The following is a 23,401-nucleotide window of genomic DNA, read 5'->3' on the forward strand; positions in this document are numbered from 1 at the left end:
AGCCTGTCACAAGTGGTGTCCCACAGGGCTCAGTCCTGGGCCCACTCTTGTTTGGCATCTACTTTTCTGAAGTACAAGCAAACACAGGAGGGTTATGGCTGACAAAGTTTGCAGATGACTGCAAACTGGGCGCCATAGTCGAAAACACATCTGACACAGATATCCTTCAGAAGGGTCTCACAGAAACGGATAACTGGTGCCAGAGCCATGGCCTAAAGTTAAATGCCAAAAAATGCATAGTCATACCCTTCGGGAAAAACAAGGTTACCCCTAGCTACCATATAGGTGGTAATCCTCTGAGCACAGAAGAGGTTATCAGGGACCTGGGGACCCAGGTTTACAGTAGCCTGTCATTCGACACCCATGTAGCTAAAGTAGTTAGGAAAACCTTCTACATTGCCCACCTTATCATGAAGGGATTCACATCTAGATCAAGGGAGGTCATAGTCTCCCTATACTCATCACTCATCAGACCAATGATTGAGTACAATGCCCCATTCGGAATGTATCTGACCCGACACTTGCAGCAGCTGGAGAGGCCACAAAAGTTCCTCACCAAAAGGATAAAGGGTCTCAAAAATCTGTCCTATGCTGCCCGACTGAAAGAACTCCAGCTCTATTCAGTCGCTTACCGCTTGCTCAGAGGTGACCTTTGCCTGACATACAAGGCCATTTCAAACCCAGATTTGATGAATATGCTTCACCTCAAAAAATCTAGATCCGTCAGAGCCACAAGGGTGGGAGACTTAAACCTCGACACGGCTATTAATAGGACGTGCTGGAGCGATAGATTCATCACCCAAAGACTCCCTATGCTGTGGAACAAAATCCCGGTATATGTGAGGCAGAGCACCTCGCTGGCCTTGTTGAAGAGAAATCTTGACCAATGGATGAGAGATCGCAGATATACCCCAGGGATTACCTCAGTGTCACTGCTCGACAGAGGCACAGCAAAATAATGGGTATAGTTCCCCATACTAAAGGGGTGACGTAAAGCCACAAAACTATGGGCTAGGCTTGTAAATGCCCTCGGGCAGATAGCCTAGTATGAACCTATGAACCTATGAACCTATGAAATATCTGATAGCCGATCTAAAATTAAGTGCTTTGAACACATACTATAAACACAGCTGGGATTGGAAATGGTCGAAATGCCACCAAAGAGAGAAGGAAAAAGAAGAGGATGTCAAAATTTATGGTGACTGTGTAGTGTTACTGAAGTAATTGGTATGAATTTACAAGAACATAAAAAACAGTGGTTGTCAGATCGACTTCGTGTAGGAAAATCATTGAGGTCAAGAAGAGACACGGTTAACTAAACAACTAAACAATGACAACAGCTATGCTGGTTGATGAAGTTCTAAAGTGCAATTAAGTTGAGGAAGATAGGTTGTAACACTGAGCAAGTGAATATATTTTGGCAATTTAACACAGAGCAGGGTGACATGTATGGGAAAAAGCATTGCGCAGACAAGGGTAATGAGAAGGCAGACAAAAATACATGGATTTATGTAGAATGGTCTCAAGTGGTTTGAGTTTGAGGACAGTAGTGGTGACATAAGTCTGTGAGGAGAAAGGTGGGTGTGATAAGATGAGCTACAGTGGTAGAAACTCAAATGTGAGGATAACAAAGAAGAAAGAGAAGCGATATGAGGTAATAGTGAGGAGGAAATCACTGGGAAAAGTGGTGAGTTAAGTGGTGAATAGTGGATTTTGTGGAGAGTTACGGAGTGAATAGTGGATGTTGTGGAGAGTTACGGGGTGAATAGTGGATTTTCTGGGAAGTGGGTGCAGAGAAATGTGTGTGAAAAGAAAAGCACTGGAAGTAGATGCAGTACAGAGTGTATGGGAAAGAGTGAGCTGGGAGTTTGGAAAAGGTAAAGAGAAAATATAACAGCAGACTGCTGTCAGAAAAGGGTGCACTTCAGAGAGAAGCATGGAGGAGGGGTTCAATTAAAAATGTGACAGGACACAAGGTTGAACTGTAAATGTAATAAAGGCAGTAGTGACTGACACCAGTAAAAGAGTCTATAAAGATGAAAAAGAAACAAAAATGTAAGAAGACATGGTATGGTGGTTACTTTTCTGCTGACAATGGACTACAGGACAGTATGGGTAAAGCTGGATAATTTTCTTCACCAAGAGAGTAGCTATGCATTGTGGAAGTATGGACACAATGTGCAGAGCTGCTGTGTTGCCACAAAAAGAATTCTTAGACTAAGAGTAGAAATACAGATTTCTGGGTTCACTGCTGTTCTGTGTGGACAGGAAAAGTGGAAGAGTGTTTTCTCTGAGAAGTACATATTGTCATCATTACGGTCTCTCTTTTCCCACAATATTATTATTATTACCAAAAAGTAAGGTGTGTTTAATTCATTAAAGGAAAAGCACATTGTTGGTTGCTTTATATAATTGCCAGGATGCAGCAGGTAATGTGTACATGTAGAGTCATAAACTGTCTATATATGTTGTTTAGATATATTTTTGGTGTGAGTGTATGCATAGATACTTGTATATATATATATATATATATATATATATATATATATATATATATATATATTTTTTATATTTAAAGGTTTTAATATATGTATGAAGAATTGGTTTTGATACATAAGTAAATTATTTGTTTAGTATATTTATTGTTTTTTTTTTTTGTAATAAAAAAAGAATAGGTAATATTTAGTGGGAAGAATTAAGCAAGTTCAGTAGCTTAGGATTGGTTGGATTTGAACACATGACTTTAACATAATCCCCCGGATTCTCTATAGCTTGCACGGCATGCAAGATTGGTGCAGGAGCTCAAGCAGGCAATATGTCTGCTGTGCTATCCAGGAACAGCCTGCATGGGTGTGCACAAGCACTCCTGCACTAATCCATCATGGACTAAGCCCCTGTATGCAAATCACCCCATTTGGAGGAGAAATCTATGCAAATTAGGTGATTCTGCAATCCAGGAAGCTTGCAACTGGCCGTGCAGGACTAGTGCTATCTGCAGAAATGTACTCGGTTAGTAACGGATTACATTTCTGAAAAATCCAAAACAGAGCTGTGACGGCTCCAAATAAAGGCTGCATATCATGGAATATGCATGTCAGTGGCCAAGTATAAGGTCATTGGCATTCCAAACAGTAAAAAATACAAAAATCAACTTTTAGTTTTTTTTTAGCTGATCTCGGCTGTTTAAGCATAGGGCAGCGGCATGCAAATGGGATCGGGGGGAAATAACAAAATTAACCTAAATTAAGCATTCTAACTAAAACCAGTATCCTGCTGTGCAAGTCAGTGGCAGGCAGAAGACAACATGGCCAGTGAGTAGGGGTTGCTAAGGGGGGAGACTCAGTGTGAGACATGTAATAATGCATTAGCAGGCAATCCTGTGCAAATGAGGGGAAAGATTGTGTATCCCAGTTTTCCCCAGCATGTGAGTCAGGTCCCAACACTGTAAGAGTAGGAATAACTTGGTGCAAGCCCAGGAGTTAGGTGACATCATGGGAGGGGGTATCAGGCATACTGTAAGTGGATTGGAGCCCTGTGGCTCATGTTTGCACTTAGCTTAGCACAGCTAAGCTGGGGAGTGTGTCTAAACCTGCCTAGCTCTCTTTACAATGCCCAAGCAGGTGTGTGTGCCGCCCACCAGGTTTTAAAGGCAGAAAAAAAAAAGTTAAACCAGGAAATAGTGGCAGTATGCACATTTGTGCACTATGTTTGTGCAGTGCGCCCCCGTGCTTAAATAGGAAGGCAGTAGGAAGGGAAAACAGCAGTAGGAAGGTAACCCAGGAGAACTAGTATAGTTGGCAGGTGGAATGTATCAGAATCAGCCAATTACACAGGCAGCATACCAGCCCAGCCCAGAACACTACTATAAACAATGCAAACACCTTCCCCTCTGGTTTTGCCTACACTGTACACCACCAGTGTAAACATGTGGGGAAATTTTAACACTCACAACAGCAAAATGATAGGGACTGCAATAGCTATCCTACAACAACTTGTGGAAGAGGCGGAGGGTGGTGAGGATGTGAATGCTGTTGATCAACCCACAGTGAGGAGACAGAGAAGAGTGGACAGACCCAGGGTAACCTACCAGGGGCTACATGAGCTGGAGATAGTGCAGCGCTATAGGGTGGACAGGAAATTGTTGAGCTGTGTTGGCCACGCCTGACACACAGAACTAACAGAGAGGAACCCATCCCAGTGGATACCAAGGTATGTGTAAGCCTACGAATACTAGCTAGCTACAGGTACCTTCCAAAGGCCAACTGGAGATATGATGGGGATTTCACAGGCATCAGCATCCAGGGTACTCCACCAGTCACTGGATGCCATGCCAGTACATGTCGGTGAGCACATATGTTTCCCCAACACCCATGAGGCGTTGGCCAGCAATATGCAACTGTCCGCTGGCTGCCCTAGAAGGTATCACAATTCCCACATCTGGCATCTGATGCAGCTGTACCAGAGATTTGCCAATGGGGACATCCCTGATGGTCATTTAGTGGGGGATGCCAAATACGCACTGGAGCCGTGGCTGATGACACCCATCAGAAATGCACACAAACCTGAACAAGAACTCTATAATGAGGCACACACACAGACCAGAATTATAGTAGAGCGTGTGTTTGGGATGCTCAAGTTATGGTTCCGGTGCCTGGGCACATCTGGTGGAGCCTTGCAGTACTCACCAGCTACATGTACTCAAATTGTCCTTGTATGTGCCATGCTACACAATATGATCCTGTGGAAACAGCTGCAGCAGGAACAGCACGGGGCAGGGCCACAAAGCCCCCCCACCATTGCCAAGGCCTGCACAGGCACAGAATGACTCAGAGGAGGAGGAACAACCTGAGCCTGCCCCAGTAGGCAGAAGGAGGCATGCCCAGTATGCCCTGGCCTTGGTAAAAAGGCAACGCATAGCACATACACTGACATAGGAGGGACCCAGGGAATGACACCTCTCTTTGACTCTCACAGACAGTAAAAGAGATGCCAAACATTACACAACCTGTGCTTAACCATGTGTAGGGAGTGTACTATGCGCGTCTGACATAGGCAGCCTTGCAGCACTACCCTCAATACTGGGACACCTACAAGGTAAGTGACTCACACATGCCAGTCAGGGGGGTTCATATACCCAACAACAGTCACAGGCAGCAGGATAAGTGTAGACAAACACAAACAATGGCTGTGCTATGGTCTCTGAATGAGGCCTATGGGTAACCCCCCCCCCCCAGGCCTACACAGACAGACTACAGCAGGTCAGGCAGTGGGATGTCAGTTCTGAAGGGTAGGAAATCAGAAACTAATATGTAGGTAAATAAAAGCTAAGATTTGTAATACACTGGTAGGCCTCTAGTTAGCATGATAGGTAAGACTACAGAATGAAATGGAGTACCTGACATACCAGTACAGTCATAGCAAATGTGTACAAGTGTCAGGTGTGCCCGCCATCCTATGTAGTAATGCAATAACAGTCAGGTGTGCCCCCAATCCTGTGTAGAAATGTAGAAATAGTCAGGTGTGCCCCCATCCTACGTAGTAATGTAATAACAGTCAGGTGTGCCCCCTCAATCCTGTGTAGAAATGTAGTAATAGTCAGGTGTGCCCCCCCATCCTATGTAGTAATGCAATAACAGTCAGGTGTACCCCCCCAATCCTGTGTAGAAATGTAGAAATAGTCAGGTGTGCCCCACCCCCCATACTATGTAGCAATGTAATAACAGTCAGGTGTGCCCCCTAATCCTGTGTAGAAATGTATAGATAGTCAGTTGCCCCCCCATCCTACATAGTAATGTAATAACAGTCAGGAGTGCCCCCCCCCAATCTTGTGCAGAAATGTAGAAATAGTCAGGTGTGCCCCCCCATCCTACATAGAAATGTAGTAACAGTCAGGTGTGCCCCCCAATCCTGTGTAGAAAAGTAGAAATAGTCAGGTGTGCCCCCATCCTATGTAGTAATGTAATAACAGTCAGGTGTGCCCCCACAATCCTGTGCAGATATGTAGAAATAGTCAGGTGTGCCCCCCCACATCCTATGTAGTAATGTAATAACAGTCAGGTATGCCCCCCAATCCTGTGTAGAAATTTAGAAATAGTCAGGTGTGCTCCCCCATCCTACGTAGAAATGTAGTAACAGTCAGGTGTGCCCCCCCAATCCTGTGTAGTAATATAGAAATAGTCAGGTGTCCCCCCCATCCTATGCAGAAATGTAGTAACAGTCAATGCAAAATGATCGACAGATACCCTGCAGACACAGCATGCTTCCTGTAGGTGTACAACACAAAGGTCAGCACTACAGTACAAACTACCTGGACTCGATCCACACATTCAGTACAGACTGGCATACTGGGTATGCCCACACACTTAGAGAAATGAAGGCAATGTCAGTCAACAACATACTGAAAGGTCATACTGGGCATGCTCACACACTTAAACAAATGAAGGCCATGTCTGCAAGCACCAGTGGACCAGACATATCTGGCAGCCTCAGATTTTAGAGTAGACACTCCTCAGTATGCACCACTCATGCTTTGCTCACACAGTGGATAGGAATACAGGCATATATGTAAGGACAACACACTATAATAAGCCAAAGGTAGACGTACATAGATGTGTGGAAGAGGGTGACTGTGACAAGGAGCCATCCAGGCCTGTCTGAACCAGCACACAGCCAAAAGTCTACAACCACATGAGGGTCAGATGTCACTCACTGCAGATACTAGCAACCGGTATCTGTCAGCATTACAGACTATGTGGTGCACGTGCTATCTGTGCAACATGACTGTACAAGGAAGTAGTCATCTAGCAACTGTATACACATACCTGTGAAATATGACCCAATCTGTGCCCACATGTGACGTGTCAACCCCTAGATGAATGGGTTATGGCCCATGCATACACACTGCCCTCCCCATAGCCCTACTATAACAAGCATGCTTAGGCCATCCACTGTGAAGTACACCTTTGGGAGAGTTGTAGCCCAGTAATCTACGTGCCACATCCCATAACTGTGCACTGCTGTAGTGTGATAAACTAGTTAGGTAGGTGTTCCAATCCCAGACATGGCAACTGTGTGTGTGTCTGTCTGTCTGTGTAGAGAGAAATGCTTTTTAGGGTGGTCACCCTCCCTACAATTGAAATGCTCTACTTTGGTAAGGCTGCTGATGTCATCCACCTAGAAATACACGTCTGGGAAGGTTGTAACCCAGTAATCTCCGTAGTGCATGCCATAACTGTGTACTGCTGTAGTGTGATAAATTAGGTAGGAGTTCTAATCCCAGACTTGTCAAGTGTGTATCTGTCTGACTCTGTGTAGAGAGCAATGCTTTTTAGGGTGGTCACACTCTCTACAATTGAAATGCTCTACTTTGTTAAGGCTGCTGATGTCATCCACATAGAAATACACCACTGGGAAGTCTGTAGCACGTGCCATAACCGTGTACTGCTGTAGTGTGATAAATTAGTTAGGTAGGAGTGTTTGAGTTTGTGAATTGTGAATATAAGGTTGAAATTAATTCTGCTACAAATATATGAAAGATAAAGAATAAAATAAAAAGTTTGTTTTAATGTAGGAATATAGCTTAGCAATTTACAAATGGCATTCATATTGTATGACATAGCTCTGTCTGAAATAAGTGAAAAAACAAAGAAGATCTATTATTGAACACTATATATTTCCTGAGCAGTTTGTTTCCTTTCAGACTTCTGACAGTGGACATGTTTTATAGCACGTGTTTTCCTCAAGAAACATGTTTGTCACAGTATTAAGAAAAGCTTGACGTAATTCCTCATAGATAAATGGACATGGCTTTTTATAGAATAATCAGAAAAAAGCATAGAAAAGCAATTTTGGAAAGCAATTTTATATGCTTTTGTCATGTTTGCAGAACAGTTTACAAATATCCATTAACAGACAGGAGCAGCAGCAGAAAAGCTTGTACAGATGCTTCCTTTCAGATTTCTGTTAATGGCATCCTCACATCAGCAAAAGTGCTTACAAGTAAATCACAAAAGGACAATAGAAAAGTCTACCAAGAGGAAAAAACACAATCTATGTGCATGACTAGAACTGTATATAACTGTATTAATTCAGATATGTTAGCAGTATTTTGGTAGAAACACACTTGTTTTGAGGTATTGTATGGAGAAAGGAAAGTCATCATCTATACTGTTTGTGAAGAAAAACTTTGTAAATATATGCTACAGACTAAAAGAAGAGTATGTGTAGTTTGTTTATAGAAAGCTATTTATTGGTTGCTGCTCTTAAAGTCAGATGCTGCATCAGTGTATATTCTGCAAGTTTCTGTGGTTAACAGACTGTGATAATTAGACTTTGATTTCAGCAGTAAACAGCCAGCAAGACTATGTGTCTTAAGAAGACTTCAAGTCCAGTCAAGCAAATTCCAGCACCTCATAGAAGCAGCACACACATAAAATAAGCTACATACATAAAATAACATTTTCAGGAGTTCTAATCCCAGACTTGGCAAGTTTGTGTGTGTGTCTGTGTAGAGAGCAATGCTTTTTTGGATAGTCACACTCCATACAATTTGAATGCCCTACTTTGGCAAGCCTGCTGATGTCATCCAATGTGAAAAACACCTTTGGGGAAGGAGTTCTTCAGTAATCCCTGTGGTGCATCCTATAACAGCTCCATGCTATAGTGTGATATAGACCTCTGCTTGGGGCTCTATACCCACACATGTCAGTCGTGGATGTTTGTGTGTGTGTGTGTCACTGTCTGTGTAGGAAGAAATGCATTTTAGTCTAGCCACACTCACTACAATTCGAATGCCCTACTTTAGCAATCCTACTGATGTCATCCAGTGTGAAATACACATTTGGGGAAAGAATTCTTCAGTAATCCCCATGGTACATCCTATAACAGCTCCATGCTGTAATGTGATATAGACCTCTGTTAGCGGTTCTATACCCACACATGTCGGTTGTGGATGTTTTGTGTGTTTGTCACTGTCTGTGTAGGGAGCAATGCATTTTAGCCTAGCCACACTCACTACAATTCAAATGCCCTACATTGGCAATCCTGCTGTCATCCGATGTGAAATACACCTTTGGGGAAGGAGTTCTCCAGTAATCCCTGTGGTGCATCCTATAACAGCTCCATGCAATAGTTTGATATAAATCTCTGTTAGGGGTTCTATACCCACACATGTTGGTTGTGGATGTTTTGTGTGTGTGTGTGTGTGTGTGTGTGTGTGTGTGTGTGTGTGTGTGTGTGTCACGGTCTGTGTAGGGAGCAACATATTTTAGCCTAGCCACACTCACTAGAATTTGAATGTCCTACTTTGGCAATCCTGCTGATGTCATCCAATGTGATATACACCTTTGGGGAAGAAGTAGATGACAGGCGTGTGTGTGTGTGTGTGTGTGTGTGTGTGTGTGTGTGTGTGTGTGTGTGTGTGTGTGTGTGTTATAACTGCGTAGTGCTGTAGTGTAATAAATTACGTAGGGGTTTTAATCCCAGACATGACAGGTGTGTGTGACACCTGGGCCCAATGTAGAGTGGGTTTTGCAAATTTCTTATATGGTAGCCCTAGTATATATCACAATGTTCACCATATATGGATAACAGATGTGAAATAGCCAAGAGGCTGGGGTGCAAATCCATACCCATACATGTGACATCAAGGCCAGGCAATCACAGTTAGCAACCACATTATTACCCAGAGCACACTCTCATAGTAACTATAGAGTGATTGCAGTGGGCTACAGAGGGCATGGAATCCTGTCCATCTGTCCAGTAGGCATGTACATACAGACAGTGCACCTTCCCCATGTTCCTCACTGGACACCTGCAACACCTGTGGTGCCATCACATGTGACCCACAAAGGACATACCATGCCTGGAAAACATGCCCTGTATGGACAGATGCCACTGACACCAGGGAATGCCATTAGCCTGCTATCATTGTAGATGCAAGGTAAACCTGCTGTACATTACTAGTTCCTGCCACAGGTGGCCAAGACTGGCACATCTGATGATAATCTGTGTACACAACATAGGCCAGACACCCCCAGTAGAGTTCCACATGTCACTGTACATGCATGTGGGAGGTTTGCATATCCCAGACACCGTCCATGTCATGGACTAAGGAACACATACATGGCAAGTGATTTACAGCATTGGCCTCATGCAATAGTCACCCAGGTGACTGGATGGTGGATACAATACCCACCTGCGTGGGCAAATGCAGAAACTACAGCCCTGAGCCACAATGCAGACCATTGTCATGTGGCCTGATGCCAAGATATACACATCACCTAGCCTTGTATAGCTGTCTGGCACAGTCGACCACCGCACACCCGTGCAGAAATGCACCCATGCATGTCAGTACTGGCACCCTGTGTGTTTGTGAGTGAGTGTTGTATGATGCGTTTGATCACATCCACACTCACTACAACCACATTTGCATACTGAAGCATGCTGTCTGATGTCTGACACCTTCCCATAACCTTTTTCCATATAACCTCCGTATGACCCGTGTGGTGCATGTGATGCCTGCACAGTAATGTGTTGTGGCAATCTCACTAGTGATGAGTTGTAATCCTGGCCCTGCCAAGTGTGTCAATGTGTGTGCGTCCCTGTGAGAGTGTGGCTGTATTGACGCTGGTACCTGTTCATGTGAACAGGCATGTGTACTTCACCTACCGTATAGCTACCATATCCCTGTTGCAGATGTCACTCACCATCACATATATGTTTTGAGAGCTCCACAACAGGTAACCTATGTGCTGCAGCCAATAACTGCATAGAACTGTGATAGCACTACATAGTCATCAAGGGTTTGATACTCTGTGCTGGTAGGTGTGTGACACAAACATGCTAATGTTTTACTCATCCACCCCTCCCTGATATGTCTTTGCCTCTGTCTGCCTCTCTCACTCCCTAACTGGTGGATGTGGAGACCTACACCTGCTTTTCTTAGGCAGCAAGATGTGTATTTTAAGTGATGCTCATGATCAGTTGATGGCCTCTGCACAAATTGCAGCCCTCCACTAGCTGATTGCATGTGGAACAGCTGTGGTAACATGCCCATAGCCAATTGCATGGAAACACACTCCAATATTTAGGAACATCATGTTGGTGTTGAGTCTTTTCTTTCAATGTGAGCAGGAACTCGATCTGTTATTTGGCAAACAGCATCTCAGATGGATTGGGGATTTACCTTTGACAACATACATTGTGGAAACAGGCCAGCACACAGGAGGGGGATGTGCCTGACCTGACTACAGACTGTAAGTGCTGCTATACTGCATTCCGAGTAATGTTGGTTTAACAGGGTGTGTGCGGATATGGCTGTCCTACATGTATTAATACCTGCCATGTCAGTTCTATGCTTATGAGGACTCCTCTTCTGTAGGGTCATCTGCAGACTAGGCAGTGTGTGGTTCCTGTGGTTTCACGTTTTACCCACAGAGAATGCATCTGTGAACTACAGAAGGTAGTGTGAGGATTGCAGTCTGTAGATGGTGAAAGCCGTGACAGTTACTGACTTCATATCCCTCATAGGACATATGTTGCAACAAACCCTGTTACAACAGTAAATGTATGAGGTTATCACAGCAACATGTCAATATTGGCCCTGTATATGTGCTTCCAGCCAAAACCCTGTCAACCTTTGTACATATGTCATGCATTAAGAGGTGCATATGTGCTGTACACCATAATTAGTGTTATCATATCTGATAAAAAGCCAGTGAGATATCAGACTGCTACACATGTTATGTATAGTAGGGTTATATTTGATGACATAACCTGGGCATTCTGTGGTTGTTTGTGCAGTACTGAGGTCTGTGTACTTATGGTGAATGTCGACACTGTGTATATTGTTAATATGTATCGTGGCCTGTGTACAGACTGACCCGTCCTATCTGATGTTACATGCTGCTCCACTGTATTTTACCGTATTGGCTTACATGTTTGCAGGGCCATACACACACATGTCCCATACCACAGACAGGCATTAGACCACACTGTGTAGTGGTCCAGTATATGTAGGGTTAGTGTGTGATTGGCACATATGAGGATGGTGTTGAACAGATAGTCCATATACTTTAATATTATGCTAGCTTACCATATGTGGCTTTGGCTGTGTTCACATTGGTTGTGGTTATGCACTTTCACACAGGTGTATCTTACCCTGTCCTGTGACATGCCTGTACAGCCTGCTATATATGCAGGTAGATGTGCATTCCCCCATAGGAGATGTAGGCTAGTGTTGAGCCAGTCTGCCTGTAGCCTGCACAGTGCTTTGTTACATGCCTAGCAGCTTATTGTACTTACCCAGTGAGATGTCATGTCCAGATACTTGCCAGATGTACTGCTGCTGGGCCTCCCTTAACAGTCATGTATGTCAGACAGAGTGGCGGGATGCTGTACAGATGTATGTTAATATCTAGTGGGTAGTATGTGGCCATGGCACCTCTGTACCAGCAGTTATTATGTGTCAGGAGAGACAGAGGTGTGTGATTGCATAACCTATGGGGGTGAATGTGTACCAGTCATTATGTGTTATACCCATCTACATGGCTGTCAACATTCATATTGTCAGGCTTGGTCCACATGTTCTGCACTAAGGGGTTCTCTGTATATCTCTGGACTGTACAGAGTGCGTCAGAATGCCCACATCTATTGGTCAATATCTCTGCTGTAGTCCACAGGAGCATTACATGCTTGCAGCGGTACTGTACTATGATATCCTTAGGGTGTCTGTCAGTAGCCAATGGCGCACATGTGAAAAGCAGATGTGACCTCCCACACACACCATATCTGTGAAGACAATCCCTATTACAGTAGCAATAGTCTACTAATATACCTGCTATACATACCTGACATCCCCTTGCACTACAAAGTTGGGACTATAGGGGCTGAGGTAGGGCTACACCCCATATTCAGGACATATGATGAATATATATGTACATATGATTATCCAGATATCTATATAGATAATTACACATGTACATATCGACATATATAGATGGGTGTGTATTTGTACATAGATATGCATATACACACCCAGATATATACATATACAGAGCATTATATGTCTACACATATACAGATATTGATACATATGCACATATACGTATACCACACTGCCATTCCTGCCAGCAGTCCAGTGCTGTTGTATCCCCCACACATATGGTGGGGCTGGGGCCATATATGTGTGGGCTTCACCTACACAATACATGCGTGCCCATATGCACTCCAGAGGTCAGTGTATGTAACAGTCATATATGGCCCTGTATTATTGAGTCTGGGGGGGTGCACCATACATAACCTAGGCTGTTACAAATGTGGGGGTATCAGGGGTGAGCTGCCTTAAGGTATCTGGATGTACAGTAACATACATTTCACCTATCTTGACATTACTTACATAAAGTTGGTTACTGCAGGCCTACTGCTTCCTGAAATATAGACTGTTCTGTTTGCCAGTGTGCCTGTGATAGTGTCAGTTATGCCTTGTTATGTAACAGTTTCATCCCATTTGGTCAACTGAAGTCTTTACCACCTAGTGATTGTGTACAGAGTGTAGATAGAGGCTGCTGGACTATACACCTACATCACTTACTGTTGATTGTGTGGCATCCTGTGGCCCAGTCTGTCTTTACTATTGTATGATTTGAAGGGCTTGGCCTGGACAGAAACAGTTGTGGACCTTTCCAGACTACTGTATTAGTATAACTGTTTCACAGTTGCATTACCCTGTTTATATGGATGTCAGTGTCTGAACAGCTATATGACATGGCATATACATCTGTAATAGTACATAAATAAAGGTATTCCATTTCTGCAAACCTGTGTGTGATGTTTTATCCTATGACCTCTCTGTGGGTATATGTTGCAGGCAACGAATGTCATTTGTAAGGGTGGCTCATCCAGCGTCCAGTTGTTAGGGTGTTAACGGTAGGCATAGTGGCTGTTCCATATTGTGTGCACCCACTACATAAGTATCTTACTGCACATATCTCTGCGTGTGTATGTGTAGCCACATGTATATCTATATATATATATATATATATATATATATATATATATATATATATATATATGTATATCTGTATCTGCATATATGTGTCTTTGCATATGTATCCTGGGGATGTTGATAGCTTCCACATTTTACATTTCTTATGGGAGCCAGACTGTACTGCATGATATGTTACCAATACCAGCCTGACATCATACAGGTGGGATGTAGTACTGTTAACATCATGTGCCCATGTTGTGACAGGACCTGGTTATGGGATCTGCAACACTTGGTAGTGTATTTCAGGGTGGACATTTTTAGTTGTGGGGGAGTGGGTATACCCATTCTTACAAGATGTATATTGTTTGGGGCCTCTCAACCCCATTAACGTTGCATGTGGACATATATAATTTAGTTAATCTCCCATTGATATCTACACATGTATGTCCATATATACCTATATGGATACGTATATCTGCTTACATATATATAGCTATGTCCGTATATACCTACAAAGATATATATCTGCTTACATATATGTAACTTGCTGTGTATATGTAGACATATAGATGTAGACATATATATGTGTCGATGTAAGTATTTGCATGAATATATGTTCATATATATTTATATATATATATATATATATATATATATATATATATATATATGTATATGTATATATTTATACATATATATATATATATATATATATATATTTATATCTACATATATATATATATATGTATATATATATATATATATATATATATATATATATGTTGTATTTGTTCAGATATTAATATATTTACACACACACACACACACACATACATCTAAATGTTGGACTACATTCTCTGTACTGTTTAATGACTGGGCTGGATGATATGCTTTTGAAATCATCAGGGTTTTGTATATCTGGCATGGCTTAGTGGTCAATCACTTTGGCTATGGTGTGCAGGGTCCTGGTTTGAGCCTTGTAGAGGTTGTTTATTTTGCTGCTGAGCAGAACAAGGGCCATTGGATACAGAGTGATTAAGGCACTTTAAAGCAGTTGTAAGCGGGTTTGCACATGTTTGTGCTGAGGTAAGCACTGCTAACTCTGGTTACAGTTTCTCATACTCAATTAGCTTCTAAATTGCTTAACCAGTGTAGGCACTGCTAACCTCCATGCAAACAGGCTTAGACCCGCTTACTGCTGCTTAAAAGTGCCTACTCTCGCTTACCCCCGCACTAATTTCTTTAAAAGAAAAGAAAAAAGAGTTGATAGGAAAGTGGTGAAAAGGGGCACAAAGCGGGAAAGACAGTAGGTAAAATAGCTAGGGATGTGCTGGAAGGGTGTAGGGAAGGTCCATATCTGCCCATTTCTTCTACAGCAACAGCTGCACATATACACTGAATTTGGAGGTAGATTTGAACACTCAAACCCCAGGAAAAGGGGTGAGGACAACAATAAATTGTGATGTCAGACCAGATTACATGTGTCCAGTGGACATGTGTGCAAAATGGACAGCTATGTATGGGGCGAGATTTTTTTGTGGGAACAGTTTGCCCTTTTTCCTTTCTTTCAGGTGAGAGTGGGATGTTGGGGAGGAGTAGTATTTATATTTTGGGAGGTAGGTTGGATAGATTAACAGACAAGACACACAAGATGCATAGGGGTGGTATATGACACACGTGGAGGGTAAACACCTTGATGGGAAGGGGTGTTGGGATAGCGGAAGCCCATAAGCCCCCTAGTGGTAACAGTAGGACTGAGGTCCCCACCCATGAGCAGTTACCACTGCACCTTCACAGCCCTGAATGTGGCTGTGCTGGGGGCTGAGACGCAGAGCCAGGCTGACTCTCTAATCATGACACACAGCCCTCGATCTGGTGTAGAAGATCACTGAACTGCTCATTGATCGCTCTATGCACCACGATCTCTATCTGACGACGGGTGGCAGGTGTCTGTCCGTGCCCACTCCTGGGGGGGGCAAGCCCTGTCCCCTGAGGCAGTTCCACCTGAAAGTGGTGCAGGACCAACAGACAGGGAGGTCCAGGGTTAGACCCCAGACATGCTGGTACCTGGTGCCATGGCCAGCTGAAGTGGGACAGGTGTGTCCGCTGGGACCAGCCTTCCCAAGCGTGTTATACTGTTTAGATTTCATCATATATGGGATAGTAATAGTCAACACATTCCAGGGTTAGTTATAACAGCATGCATAGATATTACCAATAACCCAGACACCAGATATGGAACAGTTGCATAGCAAACAGAACACATGCATATATGGGACCACAGTGGTAATAAGAATAGCATGCAGGTACATTGATGGCACCATGCCACCAATGTTAGAATTATTCCATATAGCACATGCCTGGGAACCATGAAAATATTTATCAAACAAATGGACATTATCAGAGTCATTACATACCAGTTGGGGTGGGTATGTTGATTATTGTTGGAGATATGGTGGGGGGGGTGTCAATTAACAAGTAGCATATTCCTGTAGTCCACATTACATTCCTAGTCAGTGCTGTTATCTGTACCTTACAAGTCTTACTACACTACCCAATATCCTTAGTTTGGTTATTGATATGGCTGTCATCATTGCACATGAACCAGATTTACCTGCAGTATACACCTCTTACCTGGATACCTGTGGAGGGAATGTTTGTTAACACTAACTGTTTCTCTACATACTCCCAGATTCCAGGTTGTTGTTTTGCACATAGCTATCCAACTCTCTCTGCACAGACTCTGGCCATGTGTTGACCACATTCTGGTGTGCCGGGACATATTTAGAATATTGCCCTATTCCACCTTTAGTGACCTGACACCACATATACATGCTTTCCTACATAGTTATATTATGTAACACAGTATGGGTGACAGTGACCACTGATACTTTATTATTCAGAGAAACTGCAACACTCACAATCTCCTACAATACCAGTGTGAACGATACCAGTACAGGTTATATTGGTCTGTATTCCTCAGCACAGTGTTCATATCCAACATACCTGTGGGAGCAATGTTTTTTAGCACTACCTGACTGTTGCCACTCAAGGTTCCAGATTACACATTAGTATTATGCATGTGCATCTCACTCTGTTACTGTACACACTCTGGTCACAGCTTGACAACATAGGAGAGTAGACAGGACATACTTGAAATTTTACTCTCCTAAGAGTTTTGGGAGTTGCTACAGTGACAGGTGTGTTCTCATGATGGTTGACAATAACTTGTACTCCCTGTTTGCTGGCTACACATATGGGATCATCCCACAGACTGACCAAAGGAACAGGCAGCAGATATGGGCACATATACTGGACAGTCAGGCCTCATGTCTACAGTTGTGGGGTATGAATCTGTATGCAGTCTAATCCCACTCCCAGGATTCAGATCATGGCTGTGTTTGCTACAACTTAAACACTGTCCATCACAGTTGAGTCTGTTATATTGATATTGCCGTATATCTGCTTTCTCATATGAATCCCCTGTGCTTATGCATTTTGACCTTGTATAACAACACTCTTATACAGAATTCCTAGACAGTTATATGTTGCAGGACAGTGTAGGTGACAGTGATGTGTAATACCTCATTATTCAGACCAACTGCATTTCATTCTTGTATTTCTGGGCGCAGTGTTGGTATCTGACAGACCTGTGGGAGGAATGTTTATTAGCACTACACAGTACCAGGTTCCATATTACTATTATGCACATACATCTCACTCTGTTACTGTACACACTCTGACCACAGCTTGACAAGATGGGGTGTAAATGGGACATACGTGGCTTCATAGTTACATAAGGTATTGGGGAGTTGATAGTGTGTCAGGTTTGTTATCATAGATGTGTGTCAATCAGTTGTATTTCCTGTTTGCTGCCTATACATCTGGGATCATCCCACTGATTTCCCAGGCGGACAGGTTGGTAGGCAATAGATATGGGCCACTTTAATAGACATTCTGGACATATCTGTACAGTTATGGGGTATGATTCTGTATGCAGACTACTACCACTGGCAGGATTAGAACCGTGGCTGTGTGTGCAAAACAACAACAGTTCACATCTTAGTGGCATGTGCTATTCAGCTTTGGTTGTCTGCATGTTCCCTGTTTACTCTCTATGTGTCCCTCATTTGTACTAAATGGCCTCTGGGGATTACACCTGTCATATGCAGGCATTCCTACACATTCAGTTTATGGTGCATGGTGTGGGTAACAGTGCTTTATTCAACAGTACTATTACATGATTGCAAATCTACATTACCATATGATACCAGAATATACGCATGGAGTCCAGAAGTTAGACCTGTTTTGTCAGGATATTACACTTTTATTGACATACAAACAATAGGAGACTCTTCCTGCCATATTCTCTAGTGTATGCAGTACTTGCCTTGAATAATACAGGTTTTATACTAGCAAGTAATGTACTACTACTTATATTTTTATTTCCTATGACAGTAAATGCATGAGTATTACTGACCTGCCTCATGTTGCAACCTCGCCAGGTGGCTGATGTGGGCCTTCTGGCTTGCGGCCCACTCCATTCCAGCTGTGGGGGACATAAGAGGAATATTTAGCCATACCTATCCATGATATACCTGAGCTGGCAATTATTATACACATTCTGGGGTGATACTTACACATGTCTGGCACATCCCCTAATGCTCTAGCCTCTTGCATCCACTCCTCCAAGAGGTCCCCCTTCTGCCACTTCAGGTCAGCATAGTGGTGTCTGACCTGCTCACCAGTTTGGGGTATGCCAGTGACACTGGTGAGGTCACGGTCGAGACGGTCCCAGGCCTCCACCTTATACTGGGAGCCCTGGTACTGGCCCTGCAGCAGTCTCTGAGCATGGTCTTTAACTAGGAGTCCTGCCATGACCTTGGACTCCTGGATGCACCAGCACTGCACCCAGAAGTGCACTCCTTCTCCCCTTACTGCCATAGTGCCTGCAAGGGGAAGCTACAACCAGTTATGAGATGTATTCCTGCTTCTTGGGTTTAAGTAGGGCCAGTTTTCCGCACTTTTCCGTGATTGGCTGGTTTTGAAAAGGCTAAGCTATGGTCAAACCTGCTTACCTTCGGTTGGCATTGTTTAAAGGGGTATACCACTGGGCACAATAAGTTAGCTGGTCTACACATTGCTCACACCTCCTAAGCTGGCCTGTGCAATGCTCAGCAATGCTTACATTAGACTTTCATTATAATGCCTTTTTGGCATTGTGTTATTATTCATTACACCTTATATGTATGCCTGGTATTCCTGATTGATGTGTACGTACACTCTGTGGGGTCATTGTGTTTTATTGTGGACTTCAACACTCTGTTACAATTACACCTGACTTCAGGGCTTACTGCTCTACTCCAGTTCACATATTTATGTTCTGTAGTGGGTTATGGCACATATGACTGCATACTAATGCCTTTCACAGGTTCAGTTTGTTTATACTATAGTGAGGACTTGTTTGCTACTACCTCATTCACCTTTTCTTCTGTGATGGCTTGGTGGATAACTACTGGGACAATAGTGTAGAGGGTCCTGTGTTTGAGACCTGCATGGCTGGTTATTTTGTTGATAGGCAGAACAAGGGCCATTGGATACAGAGTGATTAAGGCACTTTTGAGCAGTTGTAAGTGGGTTTGCACAATGGTAAGCATCGCTAACCTGCCATTACATCTGCTTACAGAGAGTAAGCTTTAGAATTGCATAGCCAGTGTAGGCATTGGTTACCGCCACAGAAATGGGCTTAAGGCCACTTACTAGTGCTTAAATATGCTTACTACTGCTTATTTGTGCTTAAACCTGGTTACTATTGCCTTATTCATTATGACACTGACACCTCACATGTGCCTTTACTGCAGTACTCCAGTTCATAAATATATGTTATTTAGTGGGTTATGCAACAAAAATATTGGTCATAACATGCTTTGCCATGTAAAATGGAATGTGCTGGAGTGGGACTTGAATCCAGAATGCCTGCTCATAAGGCGAATGTTCTGTCCACTACACTATAGCTATGCTGCTTCATTTGCATATATCTTCCTTGTTATCCTCTTCAGCCTTTTAAGCTGCTTTAGCCGTAGCTAAGCGATGGGCACACCCACACACCTACTGTTAACTGTAATCAGAGTTTTTAAAAAAAAGAGTTTCTTGAATTTATTTATATATTCTGTTGCTGTTATACACAAGGGGGACTGTTGGTGGAGATATGCGGTCACCTGTGAGTGGTCTCGCTCATTGCATACCCCTTTATGCTGTTCTGCATTGCGGGGGCATGTTTATTCTGAGAGCTTTGCTCTCAGACATGCCCCCTGCACTCTTACATGCTCCATGTAAGGCTAGGAGCTCGGGCAGCGTGCCTCATTAATATGTATGGTGCGCTGCCATCCTGCTCCTAAACAGTCGCTTCTGTGCAGGACTAAGCTAGTCCTGCACGGAAGATTAGTAAATCCATGGAAATGTTTTTTAAATGGTCTGAATGCTTGTACAGGTGTCTGAAGAAGTTTGGATATAATTCTAAATGAAAAGCGCTTCATATAATACATTTTGTTTATTTATTCGGTCTCAAGACACCATATTTTGTTTTAATTTCAGCAGTTTGTTTTGTTTTGGGTTTTGTTTGGGATGCAGCAATAGCAAGTGATATTTTTGGAGTATGACACTTTTGTTCCTTTACTTAGACTGGAGAATTACTAACAGAATAGAAGTGTGGGTGCTAGGTAAGTTGTGATGTGAATTAATGCAACATTTGACCAATGTGAAGAGTTAGTGATATGAAAAGACTGAGTGAGTATAAATAAAATAAATGAAAACTGCATGTTAAAAGACAGAGAGCTTGATTCCGTAAAGCTATTTGTGGATAGCGCAGCCGCTGAAGTAAGACTTCAGTGCAGCTGGTATGGACGCAGTTCCAGAACTCAAGCTAAAGGTACATCGAGTACTTAAGCATTTGGCATAGGATAATTAGGGATTCCATGCACACCGGTCTGATTCTAAAACACACCGTGCACAAACAACATAACTCAAATGCTAAGGACTTTGGTGAATTCCATAACAAAACTGGAAAAATATAAAAATGCAACCTGTTGTTAGAATGCTGCAACAGGCAGCAATGATGCAAGCTATAAATGAGGCTGTGGCTGTGTGACCTACAAAACTGCCAGCTAGAGTCAGAAAAAGACTGCAGCTAAACCAATGATCAGACCAGCAAATAATCAGCAGATACCATCAAAACAGACAACTGGTGGAGGCTGTCTACAACATGTATGCCACACACATCTGTGTAGACCTGTGAGGAAACCCCATTCCCCTTGAAACCAAACTGTGCCTCAGCCTGGGTTTACTTGCACCTGGTATATTCCAGAAATACATGGAGGATGCTTTGGGGGTATCACAGACAGTTACAAGTTGTATCCTGGCAAAATTCCTGAAAGCAATGTGCAGCAAGATGGATAAATGGATACAATTTCCATCCACCCCCATGGAGTGGAGAACTGTAATGCACCAGTTCTATAAGACATCAAACATCCCACATGTACTTGGTGCAATTGATTGCACACACATACCTATCAAGACACCAGTAAATCTAGAAGCAGACCAATACATAAACAGAAAGGGCTGGCCACTCATCAACTGCCAAGTTGTGTGTGTAGCAAATGGCAGCACAGTAAGCATCATGGCAACACACAGTGGAAAGGGTCCATGATGCTGCCATATGGAGAGAAAGTGGACTGAGGGCTGAATTCCAGTAAGTAAAGGAACATAGATAGGATGCAATTTAAGGATACCCCTCTCAACAATATCTATTATGACCAGAAGCATTTTTATTCCCCACAACAGTTGACTGTGGTTATTCATTTGAGCCTTGGCTAATGACCCCATACCATGACCTGTCAAACCCTGCTCAGGAGGACTACAATAGAGCACACATAACAACCAGAAATACTATAGAGCATGTGTTTGGTGTACTGAAAGCTCAAATGTCTGAACACATTCAGGGGTGCACTGCAACACACACCTTAAAAGGCAACAAAGAAAATAGTATGCACCATGCTTACCAACATGCTCACCAGAGCACATGGCAGTCTTCCAGCTATAAGTGTGGGTGAACTACCTCAATCCCCCAAATGTCTAAAGAGGACATCCCACAGGTATCAGAGGAGGAAGAGGAGGACATAGGTGACAGACAACACAGACATAGGCAACATAGGGTGCTACCTCTACAATATAATAACACGAAAAAGAGAAATCATGCCGGATATAATGCAGAAATTTTAATTTCAGAAAACACATATCACAGTGCAGTGGTACTGAAATAATATGAGCTAGTCATGAGTACTACACTGTTGGACACACTCTAACACAGTCTTGGGGTGACCTCACTGAAATCTCACACCATGGTCCGCTCTGCCCGAACTACATACAGACACATCTCACCCTGGTTTCTCCACAGAAAAGATGGGTGGGGCTACAACACAATGTTGAGATAAAGGAGCATGATCACAAGTTAAAGACCATCATCAGAGTCAGTTGAACTCTGTGCAGGTTGGACCACAGGCAGTGATTCTCAATCGCCAATGGTGGTTCAGCGGACAAGTGGCCTGCCTCTCACAGGTTGCAGTCTGCTGAGCACAGTCATGGAATGCAGAAACCTGCTGGTAGTATGACACTGCTGCAGTGCCATAGAGGCCAGGGTTTCCACTGACCATGACACAGCTAGCAGACTCTCATTCTGACTGGCTGATGCAGCCATAATTTCACTGAGTCTACACTCTTGTCCTTCATGCATGACACATAGCTGGTGTGTCACATAATCTGTGGTATAAACAAGTGCACAGATGTCCAAACAATGCTGCTGTTGTGACCATTCATTTGCCTGCAGCAGGAGGTGAACACCTCTGATGTCTGGTCATGCAAAACATCTGCTTCCTATGTCTACTGTAATGCCTCTTTGTGGTTGTTGTGTGGAAATGCCAGCAGCAATGTTCTCAACTGTGATGTGTTGGTCAAAGGCCTCACTCTGTTCAACATCCACTGTGGCAGCATCTTCTCAACTGTTATACAAGTGAATCTCCACATCTGACGCTACATCTGCTGTGACATCACTGTCAACCTCATGGATGGACTTTCCAAACAACTCAATGTCCTCTGTGACAGGGGCCATAATACTCTGCTGAGACTCATCATGAACAACATCACAATCAGTGGATGGGTTGCTGAATGATACAGATAGTTGATGTGATATAAGATGCAAAGACAAAGATCAGGAAATGTGCCTACAACATATGATGGATATCACCAGAGACATATGGCATATGTATATATATATTAGATATCACTGCAATGTTACAAATAACAATGACTTCACTTTCAGTCTACTGTATGTATGTTTCACAGAATGTACATAAAATAAGT

The sequence above is a fragment of the Protopterus annectens genome, chromosome 1.part2, assembly GCF_019279795.1.
Source record: "Protopterus annectens isolate FY-2018-M chromosome 1.part2, PAN1.0, whole genome shotgun sequence".
In the NCBI taxonomy this organism is placed as follows: Eukaryota; Metazoa; Chordata; order Ceratodontiformes; family Protopteridae; genus Protopterus; species Protopterus annectens.